The 24,716-nt window shown below is 37.0% G+C and overlaps 1 long non-coding RNA gene across 1 annotated transcript in view; it reads right to left on the bottom strand.

The window, feature by feature from the left end:
- Window positions 1-7,145: 7,145 nt before the first annotated feature.
- Window positions 7,146-24,716, bottom strand: part of LOC129137330 (uncharacterized) — a 28,936-nt gene continuing 11,365 nt past the window's right edge. The window contains exons 2-3 of the long non-coding RNA XR_008539784.2: window positions 11,068-11,128; window positions 7,146-10,505 (exon numbers count right to left, since the gene is read on the bottom strand). This is a non-coding gene — a long non-coding RNA (uncharacterized LOC129137330). The remainder of the gene's footprint in view (window positions 10,506-11,067; window positions 11,129-24,716) is intronic.

The raw sequence follows: 24,716 nt of genomic DNA, 5'->3' as shown, positions 1-24,716 counted from the left end.
GACTGCAAATTAATTATGCTATAAATTTCTCCCTTTTGGTCACCTTCTAATTTACGGGTGAGATAAGCATCATTCTGTTGCCATCATGGATGACTTGACTTTGTCTCAGCATGAGGCCCATAAGTCATGACATCAGGCTCACTGAAGACATTTTCTTTCTTATTTTTGTCATTCTCTGCACAGTGGACCTATGTGGCCTATCCTTGATGGGCAAAAACATAACTTTCATACCCTTCATAGAATACAGTGCACGAGGCAGATGAAAATGACTGTCAGGAGAATAATACCAACATAGTAGGATATGATCTGTAGCCAAAGCCCCTGTGAACAAAGTCAAATAAAACAAAAAAGTTAAAAAAAAAGAGAGAAACAAAGGTCAATGGTTATAACAAACTATGAAGTCAGTCTGACTCCAGACAGCAGTTAAGTCAAGAAGATTTCTAGATCTGAGCTTGAGGCATGTTTTTCTGGTTTGCAGTTTGAATGTCCCTGGTTATTGCTTCTAGAATTTCAGTGAACTCCCTAAAAGATCCATAAATCAGCATGCATAAAAGTTGTCCTCTGAAATTTTTATCAAATTATTCAGTTCCAGGATGTAAGTCTTTAAAGAAAGAAGAGTTTATAGATAGGTAATAAAATATCAAAGACTACAATCAAGACCGGAATATGATAATGAGTGCACTGTAGTTTTCTATTGGAACATAGTTTCTATCTATAGTAACCTCCATTTCTACCAAAGATAACCACAGTAATACTACTTTGAAAAAAATAGATCTAATCCTTGGCCTAATTTTTTACGTAAGTGCAATAAGAATAGTGATTGATCCTATATGCACTTTTTTTTTAAAGTTTGCTTTGCTAGCACTTTTAATAAAGAATCTCAGATTAGACTGTTAAAATCCACTTCAGGGAAGGAGGCCATGCCAAGGACTTGGCATCAGACTTTGTCTGCAATATCTACAGATCTGGGGAATTTCTCTTCTTCTCAGTGTCCTCAAAATATTTTGTAAGTTTTCTAGGACTTCTTTATTCAACTTGTAAGACTTGGGAATCATTAATAGGAAGTATCAGACCAGTTTTTTTCTTTCCCCAAGGGGCCTTATTGGGTCTATAAAGTCAACCTTAGGTTCTTAAAACTCTCTGGACATATTTGGCATTTTGCACATTCTCAGGTATGGCATTTTAATCACATTCTTGATGATATAACAAATTTTTTCAACTATGACCTGCTATAAAGAGAACAGATTTTTTTAACTTATGCAAATAACTATATTGCTGTGAAAATAAGAATACTCACTAACAGTTTTTGAGTTCTAGAGAGATCAGACAGGAAAGAAATTATTTCATCTTTGTTCACAAATCTATACTTTACCAAATTATTGTATGCTAGAGATAGCATAAGATAAAGGAAATTTTTTTATATATAGAAAACAAAACATTAAAGAAATAGCAATGTTTTATACAAAACTATCATTTGAAAAACCCATAATTCTTTTTCATCAGTTTACTCAGTAACATGTGATTAATACTTGCTCTGATTGATGTTTGATTGGCAGCTCAATAAACCAATTAGTTTCTTCATTAGAGTTCTGATAATTCTTACTCAGTCCAAAGGTAGGATGTTAAAGCTATAAGAAGACTGTACTACTGGCCAAGTGTGGTGGTTCACACCTATGGTCCAATGTTTTGAGAGGCTGAGGTGGGAAGATTGCTTGAGGCCAGGCATTCAAGGTCAGCCTGGAAAACATACTGAGATAGGGTCTCTTTTAAAAAAATTACCTTGTACTGCTCATAGTCTTTTCCATGAATCTCTTTGAAGACAGAGTAGCTGCTAAGGCTTTTCAAAAAGCATAAGAGTAAAGCAATTAACTGTCTCTGGATGACAAAAGATTTAACATGACCATTGTTAAATATCTGATAAGAGTTCATGATAATGAAATTGTCAAGAAAATTTTATTACTTCTGTGGCTTACATTAATTAAAAATAATAACCAAAATTATGACTGGTAACATTATACCTGAAGATAAATTTCTAGTAGGTTCATACAATTTCTAGAAAGCCATGAACACCTTTTCTTTGCCTGGGGGGACATTAGAAGCTCATTGTGGCAGAGTGAGAGAATAGGGTGGACTATAATCTGGAAGACCTTCTGGGAGTGGGTTTTTAGGCTAAGAGTTTCCTTAAAAGGAGTGAGATCTTGTCTCTGTTTGCAGTAGTATGTAGAAAGTGGTTTAGGTTGGTGAACCTTTCTCATCTTCCAGCTGTCGTGCTGGATCTAGATACACAGGCGTCTTTAAAGCCAACCCTCTAGCTACCAACACCACCAATACCAGATCTAGGGACAGCTATGGAGCTGGAAAGCACTGAGATTACCACCTTCTCTAGAGTTAGGGCCAGGGCCAGCTCTAGAGTCAGCACCAGTGACAGCACCATTGCTAGAGCCAGCCTGGGTATGTGACTAGAGTCAAGAACAACTTCCTGGAGGAGGAGCTGTTTGAATCCAATTCTGATCAGGTTTGGGCCTAGATGGAATTGGAGGGGAGAATGGAGGTTGTTAAGTGCAAAGACACAAAGACTGGTCCCTGGGCCACTCCTAAACCATGCATAAGGCCCTTCTAGCATGAACCACACAAACACTGTCAGCATTATGTCCTTCCTTCTTGTCCAACGAATTCATGGTAAGTCAGTAGATGCAGTTGGCTGCAAATAATTATAACCATTAACCCTAGGAGCAATTTGGAACTCAATTCCAGGCCATGGAGTTGTAATTGGGCAAGAACTAGGTGAGGGCCAGGGGCAAACTCTTTCTTGACCTCAGCTGCAGAGAGCCTGTAACCATGGCTACCTGGTCAGATTGGTCATATTGTGTGGTGAATGTTGCAGCACCAGGACTTCAGTTGTTGGGCAGAAACTGGGAGGTAGACCTGAAATGTGGATTCTGGTAGCCTTGCAGCTGCCTCTCTGTCCTACAGCAACCACCTATTCTGCAACAGTTGCACCTGTCTTGCAATTGAGTCCTAGTCCCAGTTGTCCATCAACACACTGAAGGCCAAGAAAACTGACTATCATGAATCCCAGGAGCAAGACAGTGCCCTGGCGGGTAGGTGTGAACCACCTGAGAGCTCAATGAAGCTTCAGACTATGCATGGGCTCAGGGAGTCAGGGAGCTGGTAATGGGATCCCAGCTCTACCAGTAACCAGCCATGTGACTGCGCTGAGTCACCTCACTGTGAGACATAGTTTTCTCCTCTGTGAAGTGCAGTGATGCTAAATGGTCACTCGCATGACAGGGACACATGGGTACAGTTGGTTAACCAAGCATTAGAGCACACAGTGCAGTTGAGACAGGAAGGCTGGTTCTGGGGGAGGCTTCCTATGGTCATCCAGCCCTTCCATCTAGCCACCTGGCCCTACCATACAGTTATGTATTGGTAGAAAAAAACCTCAAACTCCTGAGACTATCTCAGGTGCAGTTCCTACTACAGGAGCAAGATGCACTTGGGGCACCCAGAATTCTGATTTGGATCCTGTGGCTCTGATGTGAAGAAGTGCATTGTAAGCATTTTTCTGGGATCTCCTGAAGACCAAGAGAAGAGGGGAATATCCTGCTCAATTTATTTGATGGCTCTTTCCCACAGCCTCTATTTACCTATTGAGGAATATCTATCTATTATCTATCTATCTATCTATCTATCTATCTATCTATCTATCTATCTACACACACACACACACACACATTCTAAATGGTAGATATTAAAGTCACATTTCTACTATAGTCTGAGAGGTGTGATTTTTTTTCACTTCCTGCATTTAATTAAATGAGATACAGAGTCTCACATTTTCCCTTGAAATAAGCAACCTTTCAGAGTCAGCAGTATAATGTGTGTGGGAGAAAGGAAGATTACCAGGCATTCTCTCTGGCTCCTGAAAGGGACACCCAAGTCAACCTTTCTCAGTGTACATGTTTATTTCAGGATCATTAACCTGGCCAATGAGGAAAGAAAGCCACTCAGAATTTCTAGGGTTCAGATGTTGAAGGTACTTTATCAGGGCATAGAAAATCTCAGAAGTTTGGGTATCTTCAAGAATAACACTTGCAGGGACTACTTCTTGACCTAGGACTGTAGGTGCCTTTCTACAGCTGTGGCGGGATGGAATACACTTTGTGTTTCACCCGCTGAGGTTTCTCTTGACCAACTTCTAGAATCTTGTAGTTTTATAGTTTCAACTCGGAAACTGAATCAGGACTACATGGAGAAAAATGTGAAAAGATAATAACAAGCAATATAGGAGGGACAAGGTCCAAGGAATAGCATTTACAAATGTACTGAGGGTGGCAGGACATCACATCCTCACTCTACCTCTAAGAACCAATGATCTATCCTTGACCTTAGATTTGAATCCTCCCAGGATCCTTGTCTCCGACTTCAAAATTTCTTTTCCTGCTGGTTTCTTATTTAGGAAGAGAGAACTGTGATGCAGCTTTAAATTTACAGCAGAACCTTATTCCATGATCATAACTGACATTTATGAACTAGGGCTCCTTGCATCTATGTATTTCCTTGATCAATTCTTTTTAAGGTAGAAATACCCCAGAATGCTACCAACTTATCTATCAGGTTCATTGTGTCCCCTCCTCCATGGCTGATGAATCATTGCTGAGCTTTCCTAACCCCAGATAAGGGTGCTTATTCCTCACCAGTGAAAGAACTCCAGTCTCCCTTGCTGGCCAAAGTGAAGTCTGGGGCCCTAGCGGTCCTGAGGTCCATGGTCTCAGGGGGTCACAGGCTTACACAGTCAACTGTGTTGTTAATGATATGTTCTAAGGAGGAAGCTGAGGCTTAGTTCATAGATCCTGCAGCAATCCCTCACTTCCCACCCCAGGACGGCTGTGTTCTTCTTCCAGTCTTGTGCTGTGGTTATGTCATGTGGACATCAACGTTTCCCATAGGGAGGGTTAAAAGATGAAAGATGAGGGAAGTGCGAACAGCCAGCTGGGTACTGCTCCCAACACTGATGGTTCATGGGTATGCACAGACACAGCCTTCCCAATTAAAATCCTGAGATGCTTCTAGTCAGTGTGGTCAACAAACACTGCTCTGAGCTCTCCTCAAGTTTCTAACTAAAGGGTTAACACTGAATTTTGATCACTATCCTCTGAAAATACTCTGTAGGAGAGGACCCAGATTTATTGCTTGGCCATTCTTAGTTATCTTCTATCCTTCCCAACATTTGCAGTTTCTCCTAGACACATGGGCTCTCCTCTGAAAGGGAGGCCTTTTTGGTGCAGCCAGGTGCTGAGCACAAACCATGATTTCTGCCAGTCCAGGCCCTGCTGACCTGGCACAGCCATTCAGGAACATAATTTGCTAATAAAAGACAGGGATGGCTTCACATTCCTTTCAAGGAGAAAGAAGTGCCAGGTTTCAGGAATAGTCCAGGGTAGGAAGGAAGGCTCAGGTGTTCAAGGCATTTCTCTAGCAGGCCTGTGAGTGTCCTGAGATTCAACTCAGCATGTAGCAGCATTTAATAATGCTTGTATCTGTCCATATGGTGGGGGAAGTAAAACATTATTGCAACTGATCGTATTTCAACATTTTTCATCATTATTATATCTGTTATGGTGAGCTGTGATCAGTGACGTTTGATGTAACTATTGTAACTGTTTGGGGGCACTTTGAACTGAATCATATAAGAGGTTAGACAAAATGATAAATCTTATATGTGCTCTGGCTGATACAATGACTGGCCATTTCCCTACCTCTCATTGGGCCTCTCTATTTCCTGAGACACAACAATATTAAAATTGGGCAAGTGAATAATCCTAGAATGGCTTCTAAGTGTTCAAGTAAGAGAAAGAGTTGCATGTCTCTCATTTTAAGTCAAAAGTTAGAAATAATTAAACTTAGTGATGGAGAGAAGTCTAGGTCAAAAGCTAGGCTTCCTGCACCAGACAGCTAGCTAAGTTGTGAATGCAAAGAAAAGGTTTTTCAAGGAAATTAAAATTGCTTCTTGAGTGAACACATAATAAGAGGTTTTTCAGGGAAATTAAAATTGCTTCTCCAGTGAACACACAGTAAGAAAGTGAAATAGCCTTATTATGAATAGGGAGATGTTTTAGTGGTCTGGATAAAAGTCAAATCAGACACAACATTTTCTTAAGCCAAAGCCTAATCCAGAGCAAGGTCCTCTTTTCAATTGTATGAAGCCTCTGAGTGGTCAGAAAATTGCAGAAAAAAGTTTTCTTAAAACACATGGTTCATGTGTTTTAAGAAAAGAAGCTATCCCTATAAAAGTGAAAAGTGGGCTGGGCACAGTGGCTCACGCCTGTAATCCTAGCAGTTTGGGAGGCAGAGGCAGGTGGATTGCCTGAACTCAGGAGTTTGAGACAAGCCTGGGCAAAATGGCGAAACCCTGTCTCTACTAAAATACAAAAAATTAGCCGAGTGTGGCAGCATGTGCCTGTAGTCCCAGCTATTCAGGAGGCTGAGGCAGGAGAATTGCTTGAACCCAGGAGGCAGAGGTTGCAGTGAGCTGAGATCCTGCCACTGCACTCCAGCCTGGGTGACAGAGTGAGACTGCACCTCAAAAAAAAAAAAAAAAAACCCAACCAACCAAACAAAAAAAAGTGAAAAGTGAAGCAGCAAGTGCTAATATAGAAGCTGCAGCAAGTTATCCAAAAGCATTACCTAAGATCATTGATGAAAATGACTACACTCAACTTCACATTTTTAATGCAGAGTGTCACTCTGATATGAAAACCAAAGATGCATTAAAAAAACCTATAGGCAAATATCTCTGATGAATATTAATGCAAAAACTCTTGACAAAATAGTGGCAAACCAAATTCAAACATACATTTAGACTATTCATAATGACCAAATGAACTTATCCCAGAGTTCATGATATGTCTTGCGCTGTGGCTATGTCACAGAATGTTTCCACATTTGCAAGTCAGTCAATGTAGTTACATCATAAGAGAATGAAGAACTAAAATTATATGATCATTTTATTTAATGTTAATAAGGGTTTGATAAAAATTGACATGTTTTCATTTTTTAAAAACCCTCAAGAAACTGGATATAAAGAGAACATACTTTAACATAATAAAAGCCATATATGACAGACCCAAAACTAGTATAATACTGGAAAATTAAATGCTAAAATCTTTTATTCTGAGATCTAGTAACATTAAAAAAGCCCACTTTTGCCACAGTTTATTCAATACAGCGCTGGAAGTCCTAACTAGGACAATCAGATAAAAGGAAGAAATAAAGGGCATCCAAATTGGATAGAAAGAAAAATTATCCTTGTTTGCAGATGATATGAATTTATATGTGGAAAGACCTAAATACTTCACCAATAAACTATTAAAACTGATAAACAAATTCAGTAAAGTTGCAGGACACAAAATCAACATAAAAAATCAGTATCATTTCTACATGTCAACAGTGAACAAGCTGAACATGAAATTTAAAAATAAATTCCATTTACAGTAGACATGAACAAATTTTGATACCCCAGAATGAAGTTAACCAAAAAAGTAAAAGATCTTTACAATAAACACTATAAAACACTGATGAAAGAAATTAAAGACAATACAAGAAAAGTACAATATTTTATGTTGATGGATTGGAATAATCAATATTGTTAAAATGTTTATACTACTCAAAGCAATCTACAGATGAGAGTCCTTTAGTGTGGATAAAGACAGCAACTCCTGATAAAGGTCATAAACTCCTGTGCAGACCAAACAAAAGCTCACCAATTGGTGGCTCTGAACCAGGTGACTTTCAGTGTATAATAGAACCAGTAACCCAAGAGCAGTTAGTTAAAGTTGAAAAGACATCCTCAGTCATTTTTGGTCCACTCTTTTTGTGTTGTCAATTATTTCAGTAGCCTACTCATTGTTAAGGGAGGAATTAGCACCTTAGTGCTACTGGGACAGTCAAGCCCATGACATCCATTACTAGACACATAAGATTAACAACAGTTTATTAGTTACATATACTCAGTCAAAAGGAGAAAAGTATTATAAGCTTTGCAGGTCCACCCAGGGACTGCACTTCAAAGCAAAGAGAATAAACATAGGGTGTTAGGGGAAGGCTTTGTAGTATCAAGAAGGTGAGATATTCCTTGATTCTCAAAGGAAGATGTGACTGGTTTAACCTCTGTGGGCTGGCTAGGAACTGAAACATGTCATACTACCAACTGTAAAGATTACAGTAACATAGAATAGTACTATAATGCTGTAATATACTATTTACCACAACACTAACTAGAGAAAATTGTCACTTAATATTGTTGACAGATTCTTGAAAACTGTGACTTTAAGTCAAACAGTGTACTATAAAGTGAATTTTGCCACAGGCTGATTGACATACAAAAATAAAGTTCCTATGTCATACAGCATTTTGCTTCAAGTCACAGTTCTTAAGAACTTGTCAATGATATTGAGAACATTCTGTACATGTATTTTAGTAACATGTATTATTACATAGTTGTATATAATAAACACTACTTAAGAACAAAATTATACATTGTACAACATATCACACTCACTGGCCACATAACATCTCAGTCAATGACATACCACATATAAGATTGCATATATGAGGTATGTAGGAGGTAAAATTGTGTAGTTTTCTGAGTAAACTGCATGATGTTTCTACATTGACAAAATTGTCTGAGAATGCATTTTTAGAATGTATCTCTGAAGTTAAATGATACGTGACTATATATATTTATACATACATATTCACACATGTATGTCCACTGTTTATACACTAAATATACACTATATGCTATACTGGGGTACACAAATCTTATAATATACATGCAAAAAGTCTCCACAAAATATTAAACTCCAGCTACCAATATATAAAAAGATTTGCACTTTATTACCAAGATTTAACCAAGAAAAAGAATATTGGTGTCAAATCTGAAAGTCAATTAATAGAATAACATTTTTTCTTTTTTTGAGACAGTTTCCCTCTGTTGCCCAGGCTGAGGTGCAAGTGGCATTATCTCATCTCACTGCAACCTCTGCCTCCTGGGTTCAAGCAGTTCTCATGTCTCAGCCTCCCAAGTAGCTGTGATTACAGGCATGCACCACCACACTCAGCTAATTATTTTGTATTTTTAGCAGAGTCGAGGTTTTGCTATATTGGCCAGGCTGACCTTGTACTCTTGACCTCAAAAAATCCACCCACCTTGGCCTCCCAAAGTGCTGGGATTATAGGTGTGAGCCACAATACCCAGCCAGAGTAACTTTAAAAAACAAGGATCATCCCAACAAAAAATTATTTTAAAAACTTCAAAAATCCTTAAAAATAAAATCCTAAATAAATTATAAGTACAAGAAAACATTCTCAAATGAGAAAATTAACTGAGAAAATCAACTGAAAAAATTAAATGCTTTTCCACATTGCTTACATTAATTGGGTTTCTATTCAGTATGAGTTCTTTTATGTTTTGGAAGAGAACTATAAAATCTGAAGGTTTTACCACATTTCTTACATTCATAGGGTTTTTCTCCAGTGTGAGTCCTTTTATGTTGTTGACAATAACTGGAAGATCTGAAGGCTTTCCCACAATCTTTACTCATAGGGTTTCTCTCTGGTGTGAGTTCTTTGATGGCTACGAAGATGATTGGCATAACTAAACGTTTTCCTATAATCCTTACACTCATAGGGTTTCTCTCCAGTATGAGTTCTGTCATGTTTTCATAGGGAACTACTATATCCGAAGGCTTTACCACATTTTTTACATTCATAGGGTTTTTCTCCAGTGTGAGTTCTCTCATGATATCGAAGGTAAGAGGAATAACTGAAACCATGACCACATTTCTTACATCTAAAGGGTTTCTCTCCGGTATGAGATTTTCATGTTTCTGAAGGGAGTTGGAATAAGTGAAGGCTTTTTCACATTTTGTACATGCATAGCATTTTTTAACAATGTGAGTTTTTTATGTGCTTGAAAGGAACTGAGGGAATAAAATGTGATTTCACATTCATTACATTTATGTTTTCCTCTAGTATGAGTTCTTTCATGTTTAGAGCAGTTACTGGAATAACTAAAGGCTTCACCAAATTGTCTACATGCATAGTGTTTCTCTCCAGTATGAGTGATTTCATGGTTACAAAGGTAACTGAAATATCTGAAGGCCCTACCACATACCTTCCATTTACAGAGTTTTGTCCCAGTGTGAGTTATTTTATGTTTCTCAAAAGAATCCAAGTGGCTGAAGGCTCTACCACATTGTTTACACTTATAGGCTTTCTGTTTGGTGTGATTTCTCTGATGTATATAAGGTACATTGGGAAAATCAAAGGCTTTTTCACATATGGTACATTTATAAGGTCCATTTCTAGTGTGCAATGCCATTTGTCCTTGAAGATGTGTGAACAAAATGATGGCTTTCTGACATTGTTAAGGTTTATCTGGCTTCTGTCTATTTTCTTCACATTCATATGGCTTGTTTCCAGGGTGAGATATGAGGTGCCTAGGAAGGAACAGATAAAAATAAAGATTTTCCAACACAGACTACATTCACATGGATTTACTTCAGTAGGAATTATCTTGCTCAGATTAAAATTTAGGATTGGACTGAGGGTTTCTCCACACTGACAAGTTTCTTCACCTTTACAGTCTCTGCCATATGATATCTGTAAGCATATTGTTAATGGTTGGTGTTTTAATAGTTTTCAGTTGATTAGTAAGTTTTGAATTTACATTGCTACCAGTACCCAGAAAAGTACACACTTTCTGCAATATCTGAATTGCTTGAAATTGAGTAGATTGATTAGACTAAAATACAGGTCCCTATAGCTATTATCATAATTATAATATTTACATATGAAGTTTGTTACTACAGTTTCAAAGTGAAGTATTTTGTAAACACTAAACAACTATGTTACATTGAGGTATTTATTATTGGTATTCTTTTTCTAAAAAAAGATAAATTTAAAGTTGTGCTTGTTTGTTTTGTTTGCTTGCCTTTAAAAATTTGTTATATGCTAAGATTCTCTCAAGGGACATTTCTTCCTCTTCAGAGTACAAATTACCTTAGATTACTTCCAGAATTTTTGAGTTGATCTTCAATGTTCTGGCCATTCCATCTGTTTTCTAGGATGCAAACACATAAAAATTATTATAAATTATATATATTTTTAAAAATACTAGATTCTAGGTTCATTGTACATTGCACTCATGCCTGACTTGTTTACCAAAGTATTTCCTTTCCACATTCTAAATCATGAAAGAGTGCTGATGACCAAAAATTCTTGCTCTTTAATTGAAAAAGTAAAAAAACTCATTCTTACCTATAGAAGCCAGGTTCCTGAAAGTTTCCCACATCACATTTCTGTACACATTTTTCTGAGAGGAATCTAGCAAAGCCCACTCCTCCTTGGTAAAGTTCTCAGCTAAATCCTCAAAGGTCACTGAGTCTTAACATTACACATACATGTAGAGGAAGATTATTGAGACTGTCAATGCTGGAAATCTATACTTAATAAGACATTCATAAAATCTTGTAATCTCCAAACATTTATTCTGTGATTTGGTCATCAGAACTCTATCATCTGTTCACACTTACTTTAGCCCACACAGCAGTTCTGATGCTAAAATTGAACTACTTAGAAAGGCAACAGTAGAGTAGGAACAACATTCTTGGTGAGTCCAAGAAGTAAGATGTGCTGTTAGGTCACCAATTTCTATTTGTAGAGTGGATATCCAGTACCTGCCTTAACAATGTTCTACTACCTGGTGTGCATAAGAAAGTTAATATTAGTCTTAAGACTACTTATGCTTAGAAATGGCTACTCACAATGTTTGGCCTTTGATGGTATCAGAGGACTTTGATTTCTGAAGAGATCCCACCAACCTAAGTTATAAGACTGGATCACTTAACAATTTATGCAAACAATAGGGTATTTGCTGAACTCCTGTTTTCCTTCTGTAAGCCTATTATTTTCTTTTATTTTTGCAGCAATGCCTAGAGAATCAGGCCCCAAAAAACATCCTGAGCACTGAATCTGTAATGAGCTTTCTTGGTAGACAATATTTTACACATGTTGTCACAGCTTATTAGTTGGAAAATTTAGGTCACCCATGTGATTATACCAATAAATAATATTTGAAAGTTTGCAAGTGGCTTACTCCAGATCAACTTAAGACAAGTGGTAAATAAAACTAATCATCAATATTTAATGACCCAAACAGAAAAAATTTTAAATTTGTATCAGTTAATATAAAAGCAGAATGAAGATACATTAAAAGATGAAAAGTGAGAAGCTTCAAGATGGCTTATTAGAGGAATTTTATAATCTCTTCCTCCACTTAACAGAACCAAAACAGTGTGTATATAGTAACACTTAAAGTGGATTATAGAGAAGTGAACAGTGAAATTCAAGGAAAAAAATGACATCAATCACTGAAAGCAAGGAAGAAGATGGAAGAGAGGTGGCCCACATGGCTGGGATAAATTGGGAGCCAGGAATGAATTAGCAATGTGGGAAAAGAGTGAGAGACTTCCAGTGACCCACATAATCACCATAATATCATGCAATTCTAGCCACAGCAGAGCCCTGCTCCATACTTGTAGGACCTGAACCTAACTTAGTGAGCCAGTGAGAGACCAGCAGATAAAAATTTTCCAGAGAGCGAGCTTGTGCTAGGTCCCACAGGTTTTCTGAGAGCAGCTACAGCTACAGTGAGTTGCCATTTTTTAGTCCAGCTTTCAACAGAGCAGGTCCAGTGTTCTGCATCCCAGCAGTGCTGACACTGCAGAATGAGAAGAATGTGGTCTGTTACCACAGGGACTGAGGTCCTATCTAGAAAGGAACTCAACAACTGAAAGTGAGGCATGAGTATAAGATGGAATACCATTGCTGAAGCTAGTAAGCAAGCAAGCACTGCTGAAACTGAGGCATGAGTGGTGCACATTTTGCAACTGAAACTGATTTGTTAGCTAAGCTAAGGCTCTTGTAGCTAGGACAGGGGAATGAGTAAGGCACAGACTACAAATTCTGGAGATGACACATGAGCCCTGACAGGATTGATATGTGAGTGGGGCACATGTTCTCCACCTGCCGGTCCAGGCTGCAGCCACTGAAGCTGGCCCTGCCCTCCTCAGTGTGGCTGCTACTGCCCCTCACTTGAGCATTTTACCTAGGCCTGGCATCATCCCATTTTTTCCCATGATGTCTGGTGCTTTCAGTCACCACTGGGGAGCATGAGGACAAGCCTGTCTGACCCAGCTACACAAACCTCACCAATACAAAGCATGTAGAATGGGGATCTGGAGAATTCCTAACCAGTTCACCACAAATGGCACCTGAGCATTCCACCTAGGGTCTGAGGTTGGGCTCAAAACACATTGCTGCGATTACCTTACCTTGCACCTACTGGCACATGTCACCAGCAGGTCTGGAGGCTATCATGTCCAACACATTGCAGCCATCACCAACACCAGTGCATACTTCTTGAGACCTAGAGGACTACCCCATTACTGCTATTGCCATCACTCGTGCCATATCAGCTGCCCAGGGACCCAAGAGCCTGTCCACATACATGATCCATTGCTGAAACTACTGGAATATGAGCAAGGAACCTGGAGGGCTAAGAACTGACCACCTGAAACCACTGATACAAATCCCAGCATTCACCGCCCTGGGACATAAGGGTATACACACTCAGTCCACCACTGCCACCACTGGGGCTTAAACACTGGCCCTCCTCAGCACTTCACCACAGCCTCCAGTAATAAACACACTTTAAGTTACCAAAGAATAAAAAATACAATTAATGCTGCTTATACTCCAAGATAAAATCCAGAGAAAATATGGCACACATGCAGAATCAAAGCCCAAATTCCTACCCAACAAACAACATAGATACAACTTCAGGAAAAAGTGCTCCCCTACAAAAGTAAATTTAAAAATAAGAGGAAGTGATTCTTACACCAGATGCTCAGATATCAATACAAGAAACAGGAAACATGAAAAAGAAAGAAAATGTGATATCTCAAAAAAAACCCATAATAATTCTCCAGAAAAAGGTTTTAATAAGAAATTTTCAAAATCTAAGATAAAATTCAAAATATTTATTTAAAAACACTTAGTGGAATACAAGATAATTTTGACAAAAAATACAAAGAAATCAGAAAAACAATTCAGGATATAATTGAAAAATTTAACAAAGAGATAAATATTTTAATAGCAAATAAGTTCTGGAACTAAATAAAGGGTTTATTGGAAGAAATACAAAACGCTTTCAAAAGCTTTAACAATAGACTAGATAAAGCAGAGGATCTTACGACTAGAAGATAGATCTTTAGAAATAACTCAGTCAGGCAGGAATAAAGAAAAATGGGGCAGGACATGGTGGCTCATGCCTGCAATACCAGCAATTTTTGAGGCTGAGGTGGGCAGATCACTTGAACTCAGGAGTTCAAGACCAGCCTGGCCAACATCGCAAGACCCCATTTCTACAAAAAGTACAAAAACTAGTTGGACCTGGTGGCCTGTACCTGTAGTCCCAGCTACTCAGGAGGCCGAGGTGAAAGGATGGCTTGGACCCAGAAGGTAGAGGATGCAGTGAATCAAAATCACACCACTGCACTCCAGCCTGGGTGACAGAACCAGACCCTGTCTCAAAAAACGAAAAAAAACAAAAAATACAGATGAATGAGCAAAGCCTTTGTGGCATATGAAACAAAATAAAGTGACAAAATAATTAAATTATTAGTGTCCCAGACAAAAGGCAAAGGAGAACAGAAGAGTTTGAAAATCTATTTAACAAAAGAATAAATCAAAACCTCAAGTCCAGCAAAATGTTTAGACATCCGAATACAGGAGTCTCAAAGATCCCCACATATTACATAAAAAGTCTTTTCCATGGCACATTATAATCAAACTATCTAAAAAGTCAGAGATGAAGGGGGCCTGCCCCTCCACACCTGTGGGTATTTCTCATCAGGTGGGACGAGAGACTGAGAAAAGAATAAGACACAGAGACAAAGTACAGAGAAAGAACAGTGGGCCCAGGGGACTGGCACACTCAGCATGCGAGGACCTGCACCAGCGCTGGTCTCTGAGTTCCCTCAGTATTTATTGATCATTATTTTTACTATCTTAGTGAGGGGAGTGTAGCAGGATAACAGGTAGAGAGAAGGTCAGCAGGGAAACGTGCGAGCAAAGGAATCTGTATCATGAATAAGTTCAAGGAAAGGTACTGTGCCTGGATGTGCATGTAGGCCAAATTTGTTTCACTTTACACAAACATCTCAGTGTAGCAAAGAGTAACAGAGCAGTATTGCTGCCAGCATATCTTGCCTCCAGCCACAGGGCGGTTTTCTCTTGTCTCAGAATAGAACAAATGGGAATAGTCAGCTTTACACCGAGACATTACATTCCCAGGGATGAGCAGGAGACAGAAGCCTTCCTCTTAACTGCAAAGAGGCCTCCCTCTTTCACTACTCCTCCTCAGCACAGACCATTTAGAGGTGTCGGGCTGGGGGATGGTAAGGTCTTTCCTTTCCCACGAGGCCATATCTCAGGCTGTCTCAGTTGGGGGAAACGTTGGACAATACCCAGGCTTTCTTGGACAGAGGCCCCTGTGGCTTTCCACAGTGCATTGTGCCCCTGGTTAATTGAGCGTGGAGAATGGCGATGACTTTTACCAAGCATACTGCCTGCAAACATACTGTTAACAAGGCACATCCTGCACAGCCCTAAATCCATTAAACTTTGATTCAATACAGCACAAGTTTCTGTGAGCACAGGGTTGGGGCTAAAGTTACAGGTTAACAGCATCTCAAAGCAAAACAATTTTTCTTAATACAGATCAAAATGGAGTTGCTTATGCCTTCCTTTTCTACACAGACACAGTAACAATCTGATCTCTCTTTCTTTTCCCCAAAAAAGATAAAGGGTGATGTCTAAAAAAGAGTAAGAGAAAAGCATGTAGTCAACTATTTTTTTCAAAAAAAAATCAGACATTGCAATTTTTCAGCAAAATTCTTACATGCCAGAGAGAATAAGATGACATGTTCAAACTGCTAAAAGAAAAAGAAAGCTAGGCAAGGGTAGTATATCTAGCAAAATTATCCTTCACTAATAAATAAGAAATAGTCTTTTCCAGATGATCAAATGCTGCGGGAATTCACCATCACTAGACTAGCCCTACAAGAAATGTTTAAGGGATTTCTAAATATAGAAGTCAAGGATGGCATTTACCATTATGAAAACATACAAAGGATTAAAAGCAAAATGGAGTAAAGAGATGGTACATGTTCTCAGAAAAAACTCAGTATCACCAAGATGTTGTATGTTCCAAATGATATCCTTATAAAATTCCATAAATCCACCAAACAGACTTTTTAGTAGTCAACAAAAATTACTTTTTTAAACAATAAAAATAGTGACTATGTAACAATTGTGTCTTCAGAATAATAGTGATGGCATGCCTAACCACATATCAAGTATATTCCACAATAATATTCAGGACAGCATAATACTAGCAAAAAGATAAAGAAATAAAGAAAAAAGAGTCTTCAGGAAGTTGATATTTATAGGGAAAGTGGATTAACAGTAGAGTGGGCATTGTAGAATAGTGGAAAAAATCACAAGCACCTTAAAACAGGCGAATAAGAAAATTGACATGCAACTGAAAAATGCATAGCATTACCATCTATCTCATGGTCAGTAATCTATTTAATTTAGACTCAAATATGAAAGATAAAACTAGAACACATTCAGAAGTAACAGAAAATTTTGATAGGAGAATATGCAGATTCTTATATAAAAGATTAAGCAATAAAGAAGGAACTGACAGATTCAAATATATCAAAATTATAAAAACTAAGACAAAAACAGTAAAAGAAAAATCTGCAGTATATGCAATGTAATAGAATTAGTGTAGAAAGTAAAACTAAAGACATGATTAAAAATTTTTAAAGTAAGCAAAACATACTTAAAAGATGAAAGAAAAGACCATACTTAAATAAATAGTCACCTTCTTGGTAATGAAGAAATAACAAAAAAAGGCCAAGTAAATGATGCTTGACACTGATTAGAAGAAAAATAATAGTCAATTAAAGAATCCAACATGGTAATGATCATAGCAAGCAAATAAATGTATGCATGAATGAGTAAATTGAGACTCTCGATTACTCTTTCCTGTAATTTGGCCTTCATGACAATCTACAACCCAGTAATTCTTCCTTTAATTTTCAGATAATTTGGAAATTTGCACTTTGAAACATGATGTAAAATTATAGATGGAGTATTTTTCCCCAGAACAAAAAATGGACTTGAGAAAGCCCAAACATCATAGTCATTGGAATAGATTACTGAATTGGCTTACCCACAGCCTCAGACTATTACATGTGTGAAATTTGCTGGGGAAAGAAAACCACTGATGGACCTTTTCATTTTAATACCATTACTAATAATTTATTGAAATATCAGAAAAGACAAAACTAAAAGAACTTTAATTAGTGAAAAGTAACAGATGGTAAATACATCTTAAAAAGCCAAAGCATAACAGTGATCTTCTAAGAGGCAAAACAGATAATTCCAGGAGGGGACCATTAGGAAACTAATGAGTGCCAAGGGCCCCATTATAAATCCTGATGATGATTCTAAGAATGCTTTCATTATTATCACTAAATCTTATGATAAATGTTTTATTCATTCCTTTGTGACCATATTTCATGAAAAAAATTTAAAGTTTTAATATGTTTGAATCAAACTCCATAATTTGTGTCATTTTCCCCTATAATGTGTCAGTCTGAGTTTTAATTCACAGATTTGGCAAAACAAAAAACAGAGTGGCACAGCTCAAAGCACTAACTCCTCAGTGAGCAGCAGGTCAAAGTGTATGCCAGACATTAAGCCCCAGAGAGAGATAGCAAGAGAAGACAGATCCTCAGGTTGGTGAGCAATTTCTGACCAGTCTGCTCATGACAACAATTGTTAGTCACTTGCAGAGATGTGGCTTTAAGAAGGTAAGAAATTACTACTCACATAATTTACGTTTGTGAGGTAAGTAGAAAGGCCTTTCAAGGTGATCTGACATGGCTTGAATGAGAAAGAAAAGGAGCCAGGCCTGGATTTTTATTGAGGGTAGGTGGGATTCTAGGGTAAGAATTTATTCCCATGGACAGGGGTTTGAAGGGTTTCAATCTGTTCCTGGTACCAAAAGAGGGACCACCCAGGTTTCCTTTTACTGTATTATTTTATTCACACACACACACACACACACACACACACACACGCACACACGGTTTAGAATTAAAACTAGTCAGAGTCAACCATCAAAAAATGAAGACAGGTCTTTTTGGTTTACAGACTGGCAAGTAAGGACCTAGAAGGTGACATTCACATCTGCAAAAGTGAAAAAGGAAACAGAGGCCAGCAATTCTTCTTAAATCTATCAGAGAAATAAGTTCACAGGGCAAATCACCATCCCAAATTGGACAGACGGAGACACACATCCAGAGAATTATAACTTGCTTGATTACTAAACCACAAGAAATCCCTGTGGAAAGAAATACAGGTGTAAGAATACAAACCATTATTGATGAATACTAAATGTTTGAGAATTAACATTTTCAGGGTGCACAAATTTATGAGTTTTACTTTCAGAAACATGACCAGGCTTTTACAGGGAAGAGCACAGAAAAATAGCTTTTTCACTCCAGTAAGAGGAAGGGAAAAGTAGCCATATTCAACTATCCCCACAAAATTTTCTTCTTTCTAACATTCCTATCTTCGAAATAAACTATCAAGAGCCTAACCACCTGAGATTTTACCACAGCCAGACTTCCCGGAGTAAGAGAAATGCCCAATTACATCACCCTCTAACCTTCTTGATCCAGTTAAGAGAGGTAAAGAATGAGAAGTCCTTATGAAAGTCATTCTCCAGGGAAATACTTTTTTTTTTAATGAGTCTAATGAATAAGCCAATAAAGTGCTTTGCCTCAGCTCTCACATTACCACTACATCAACAGCAGTAGAATGCATACACGGTAGCAGAATACAGCTAAAAGAACTGTACACCTCAGATCTTGTTAAATAAGTCTCTAACAGACCACCAGAAATCGAATAACATTGATAAGGTGGACACATGCATATGTAGAAATACAAAATGTACTGAAACTGAGTTATGAAAAAATAGAAAATCTGAACAGACTTACAGTTGCAGATTGATCCAATAATCACCCCTCCAGAAAATAAAAAAAAAAGTACCAAACTGTTAGGCTGCTGAATCTATCAAAGATTTTAAGAAGAATTAATAACCAAATATGCTTAAACCCTTGCAAAAACCTGAAGATGCAGAAACACTTCCAAACTTATTCTATGAGGTAGGCCAAAATTACAGTAACAGCAAAAATGAACAAAGGCACTACAAGAAAAAAAATTTGAAGAAAAATGTTCTTTATAAATAATAATATGAAAATTCTAAAATAAATATTAGCAAACTATATTTGGCAGAATAATGAGTGTTATTTACCATGACTAATTAAGAGTTACTCCTGAAATGCAAAGATGTTTTAACATGTAAATGTCAATAAATGTAGCCAGGCACAGTGGCTTGTGTATCTAATCCCAGTTGCCAAGAATGCTAAGGTGAGAGGATCACTTGAGTCCGGGAGTTCAAGACCAGCCTAAACAACATCATAATACTCTGCCTCTAAAAATAAATAAATAATTAAATAATAAATAAAATAATAAATCAACATAACATACCACATTAGTAAAGTGTTAAGCACCAGGACATCTCAATTTATACAGAAAAAGCATTCTACAAGATATTAACCATTCATGGTACAAACACACAATGTAATCAATGGAGAAACACAAAAAAATGTTTTCCCTTAATATCAGGAACTAAAAATAGGCCTTTTTTTTTTTTACCACTTCCACTCAACAGATATATAAAATTTTAGCTTAAGCAATTACAAAAATAAAAAGACAAAAATGCATATGTTAAAAAGAATAAAATAGAATTTTATCTGTTCACAGTAATCATATATGCATGCAATCTAAAGATTGTACACACAGAAAAAGCAACACCTCAAAACAATTTAGAATAAACAAATTAAGCAAAGTTTCAGGATACAAAATTAACTTTCAAAACTCAATTGCATTGATGCACACCAATAATGATTGATCTAAAAAGAAAATTAAGAAAACAATACCATGAACAATAGTATTAAAAAGAATAAAATACTCTGGAATTAATCTAACCAAGATGACACACTATTTGTACAATAAAAACTTACAAAATGTTGCTGTAAGAAATTAAAGATACAAATAAATGGAATGGTATCTTGTGTTTATAGGTGGAAAGACTTTTTTTAAAATTTCAACTTTTATTTTAGATATAGGGGGCATATGTACAGATTTGTTACATAGGAATATTGTGTGATGTTCAGGTTTGGAGCACCTAGGTAGTGAGCACAGTAACCAATATGTAGTTAATTAACTTGTCCTCCCCTCTCTGCACACTTTAGTAGTCCACACTGTTTAGTGTTTCCATATTTATGTCCATGTATGCTCAATGTTTAGCTCTTATGAGTGAGAACATGCAGTACGTGGCTTTCTGTTTCTGCATTAATTTGCTTAGAACTATGGCCTCTGGTTCCATCTATGTTGATTCCCAGGACATGATTTCATTATTTTTCACAGCTGTGTAGTATTTCATGGTGTATGCACACGAGGTTTTCTTTATCCAGTCTACCATGGATGGGCATCTGGATTGATCCAACACCTTTGCTATCGTGAATAGCACAGTGATGCATTCAAGTTCATATGTCTTTTTGGTAGAATGACTTATTTTCTTTTGGCTATATACCCAGTAGTAGGATTGCTGGCTAAATTGGTAGCTCTGTTTTAAGTTCTTTGAGAAATCTCCAGACTGCTCTCCATGATTGCTGGACTATATTTACAATCCCGCCAATGACGTATGTTTCCTTTTCTCCACAGCCTTGCCAGCATCTGTTATTTATTGACTTTTTAGTAATAGTTATTCTGACTAATGTAAGATGATCTCATTGTGGTTTTGATTTGCATTTATCTAATAATTAGTGATGCTGAGCAATTTTTCATGTTTGTTGGCCACTTGTATGTCTTCTTTGCAGACATGTCTGTTTATGTCATTTGCCCATTTTTTAATGGTGGTGTTTTTTTTTTTGGTTATTGATTTGTTTAAGTTCCCTATACAGTCTGAATATTAGGCTTTTGTTAGATTCATAGTTTGTGAATATCTTCTCCAATTCTGGAGGATGCTTCTTTACCCTGTTGATAGTTTATTTTGCTGTGCAGAAGATGTTTAGTTAAATTAAATCCTACTCGTCCATTTTTGTTTTGGTTGCAATTGCTTTTGGGGACTTAGCCAAAAATGCCTTGCCAAGGCTGATGTCAAAAGAGTATTTCCTAGGTTATCTTCTGGAATTTTTATTGTTTGAGGTCTTGCATTTAAATTTTTAATCTATTTAAAGTTAATTTTTGTGCATGGTGAAAGGCAGTTGTCCAGTTTCAATCTTCTGCATATGGCAAGCCAGTTATCCCAGTATTTATTGAAGAGGGAGCCCTTTCCCCATTGCTTGTTATTGCCAGCCTTGTCAAATATCACACGGTTGTAGGTGTGTGACGTTCAGAAGTGTTTTGTAGTTATCCTTGAAGAGATCTTTCATTTCCTTGGTTAGCTGTGTTCCTAGGTATTTCCTTTTCTTGTGGCTATTTTACATGGAATCGTGTTCTTGATTTCACTCTTGGCCTGGACATTGTTGGTGTATGGAAATGCTACTGATTACACAGTAATCAGTGCTGTTTGCACTGATTTTGTATCCTGAGACTATACTAAAGTTAACAATTTTAGGAGCCTTCTGGAAGAGTCTTTAGGATTTTCTAGGCATAGGACCAGTGAAGAGAGATAGTTTGACTTCTTTTCCTATTTGGTTGTTTTTTATTTCTTTTTCTTTTCTGATTGCTCTGGGTAGGACTTCCAGTACTATGCTGAGTAGGAGTGCTGAGAGTGGGCACCCTTGTCTTGTTTCAGTTCTCAATAGAAACAGTTTAAGTTTTTACCTATTGAGTATGATGTTGGCTGTGGGTTTCTCATAGATGACTTATTATTTTGAGATATGTTCCTTGGATGCCTAGTCTATTGAGAATTTTTATCATGATGTAATGTTGGACTTTATTAAGAAGATTTTTGTGTATCTATTTAGAAAATCACGTGGTTTTTGCTTTTGATTCTATTTAGGTGCTGAATCACATTTATTGGTTTGCATATGTTGAACCAGCTTGCATCCCAGAAATAAAGCCTATTTGATCATGGTGCATTACCTTTCTGATGTGCTGCTGAATTTGGTTTGCTAGTATTTTGCTGTAGATTTTTACATCTGTGAACATGAGGGATCTTGGTCTGAAGTATTCTTTTTTCACTGTGTCTCTGCCAGATTTTTGTATCATGCTGATGCTGGTTTCAAAGTATGAGTTATGAAGGAGACCCACCTTCTTGGTTTTTTGAAATAGTTTTAGTAGGATTGATAACATTTCTTCTTAGTATGTCTGGTAAAATTCAGCTGTGAATCTATCTATTCCAGGGGTTTTTTTGGTTGGTAGGTTATTTATACTGATTGAATGTCAGAAGTTGATATTAGTCTACTTGGAGTTTCAATCTCTTTCTGACTCAATCTTGGGAGATTGTGTGCTTCCTGGAATTCATTCATTTTCTCCAGATTTTCTAATTTGCGTGCAGAGCTATTCATAGTATTCCCTGAGGATCTTTTGTACCTCTATTAAATCCATTCTAATATAACTTCTGTCATTTTTATTGTGCTTATTTGGATCTTCTCTTTCTTTTTTATATTTGTTAATCTGGCTAGGAGTTTATCAATTTTTTTGAAGAACAAATTCTTTGTTTTATTGGTCTTTTGTATAAATTTTTGCATCTCAACTTCATTATTCTCTAATTTATGTTATATCTTCTCTCATGCTAGCTTTGGGGTTGGTTTGTTCTTTTTTTGAAGTTCCTTTAGGTGAAAAGTTAGATTGCTAATTTGAGACAGTTATAACTTCTTGATGAAGGCATTTAGCGCTATAAAGTTTCCTCTAAACACTGCTTTGGCTGCATCTCATAAATTTTGGTAAGCTGTGTTCCTATCTTTATCAATTTCAAATAATTTTTATATTTCTGCATTACTTTGATGTTCACTAAGTATTTACTCAAGAGTACGTTGTTTAATTTCCATGTATTTGTGTAGTTTTGAGAGATCTTCTTGGTATTCATTTCTATTTTTATTCTATTTGTATTGTACTATGGTCAAAAGTGTGCTTGGTGAGATTTCAAATTTCTTAATTTATTGAGGCTTTATTTATCATTGAGCATGTGGTTGATCTTAGAATATGTTTTGTGTGCAGATTAGAAAAATATACATTCTGTGGTTGTTGGGTGGAGTTTTCAATAGATATCTATTAAGTCCAATTGGTCAAGTATTGAGTTTAACTCCAGAGTTTTCCTGTTAGTTTTTTGACTCAATGATATGTCTAATGCTGTCAGTGGGGTGTTGAAGTCTCTTACTACTATTGTGTTGTTGTCTAAGTCTTTTTGTGAGCAAAGAAAAAGTCATTTTATGAATCTGGGTGCTCCAATCTGGCTGTATATATATTTAAGATAGTTAAGGCTTTTCACTGGATTTTATCCTTTATCAAGATGCTCTTTTTGTTCTTCTTTTCATTGGTAGGCAAAGAAGAAGTCATTTTATGAATCTGGATGCTCCAGTGTTAAGCACATATATATTTAAGATAGTAATGGCTTCTTGTTAGATTGTACCTTTTATCAAAATGCTCCTCTTGTCCCTCTTAATTTTTTTGGTTTAAAGTTTCTTTTATCTAATGTAAGAATAGTGACTGCTACTTGTTTTTGTTTTGTTTGCAAGGTAGACCTTACTCCACTCTTTTACTTTGAGGCAATGTGTGTGTCTTAAAAGCAACAGATGGACGGGTACTTTTCTTTTTATCCAGGATGCCACTTTGTGTCTTTTAAGTGTGATGTTTAGCTTACTTATATGTGAGGTTAGCATTGATATGTGTGATTTTGAATCCACCATCATGTTCTTAGCTGGTTGTTACGTAGAGTTGATTGCATTATTGATTTATAGTGCCTGTGGGCTATGTGCTTAAGTTTCCTTTTTGGTAGCAGGTGTCATTCATTTGAATTCATGTTTAGCACTACCTTACAGACCTCTTGTAAGGCTGGTCCAGTTTAAATGTATCACATCAGCATTTGCTTGTCAAAGGAGAATTTTTTTTCCTCCTTCACTTATGAAGCTTAGTTTAGAGGGATATAAAATTCTTAGTTAAAATTTCTTTCCTTTAAAAGCTATGCAAATAGGCCCTCAATCTCTTCTGGTTGTAAGGTGTCTGCTGAGATGTCTGCTGCTGGCCTGATGGAATTCCCTCTGAGTGACTTGCCCTTTCTCTCTAGCTGCACTTATATATTTTTTTCTTTTTTGCACTGACTTTGGTGAATCCGATGACTATGTGCCATGGAAACAGTAATATGGTTTGGATCTGTGATTCCACCCAAATCACGTATCAACTTGTAATCTTCAATTTTGGAGGTGGGGCCTGGTGAAAGGTGATTGGATGATGCGGATGGATCCTTTATGAATGGTTTAACACCATCTCCTTGTCCT

This window comes from Pan troglodytes, chromosome 18, assembly GCF_028858775.2.
Source record: "Pan troglodytes isolate AG18354 chromosome 18, NHGRI_mPanTro3-v2.0_pri, whole genome shotgun sequence".
Taxonomy (NCBI): Eukaryota; Metazoa; Chordata; class Mammalia; order Primates; family Hominidae; genus Pan; species Pan troglodytes.
The sequence above is the reverse complement of the archived record's forward strand: the minus strand, read 5'-3'. Positions and strand labels throughout refer to the sequence as shown.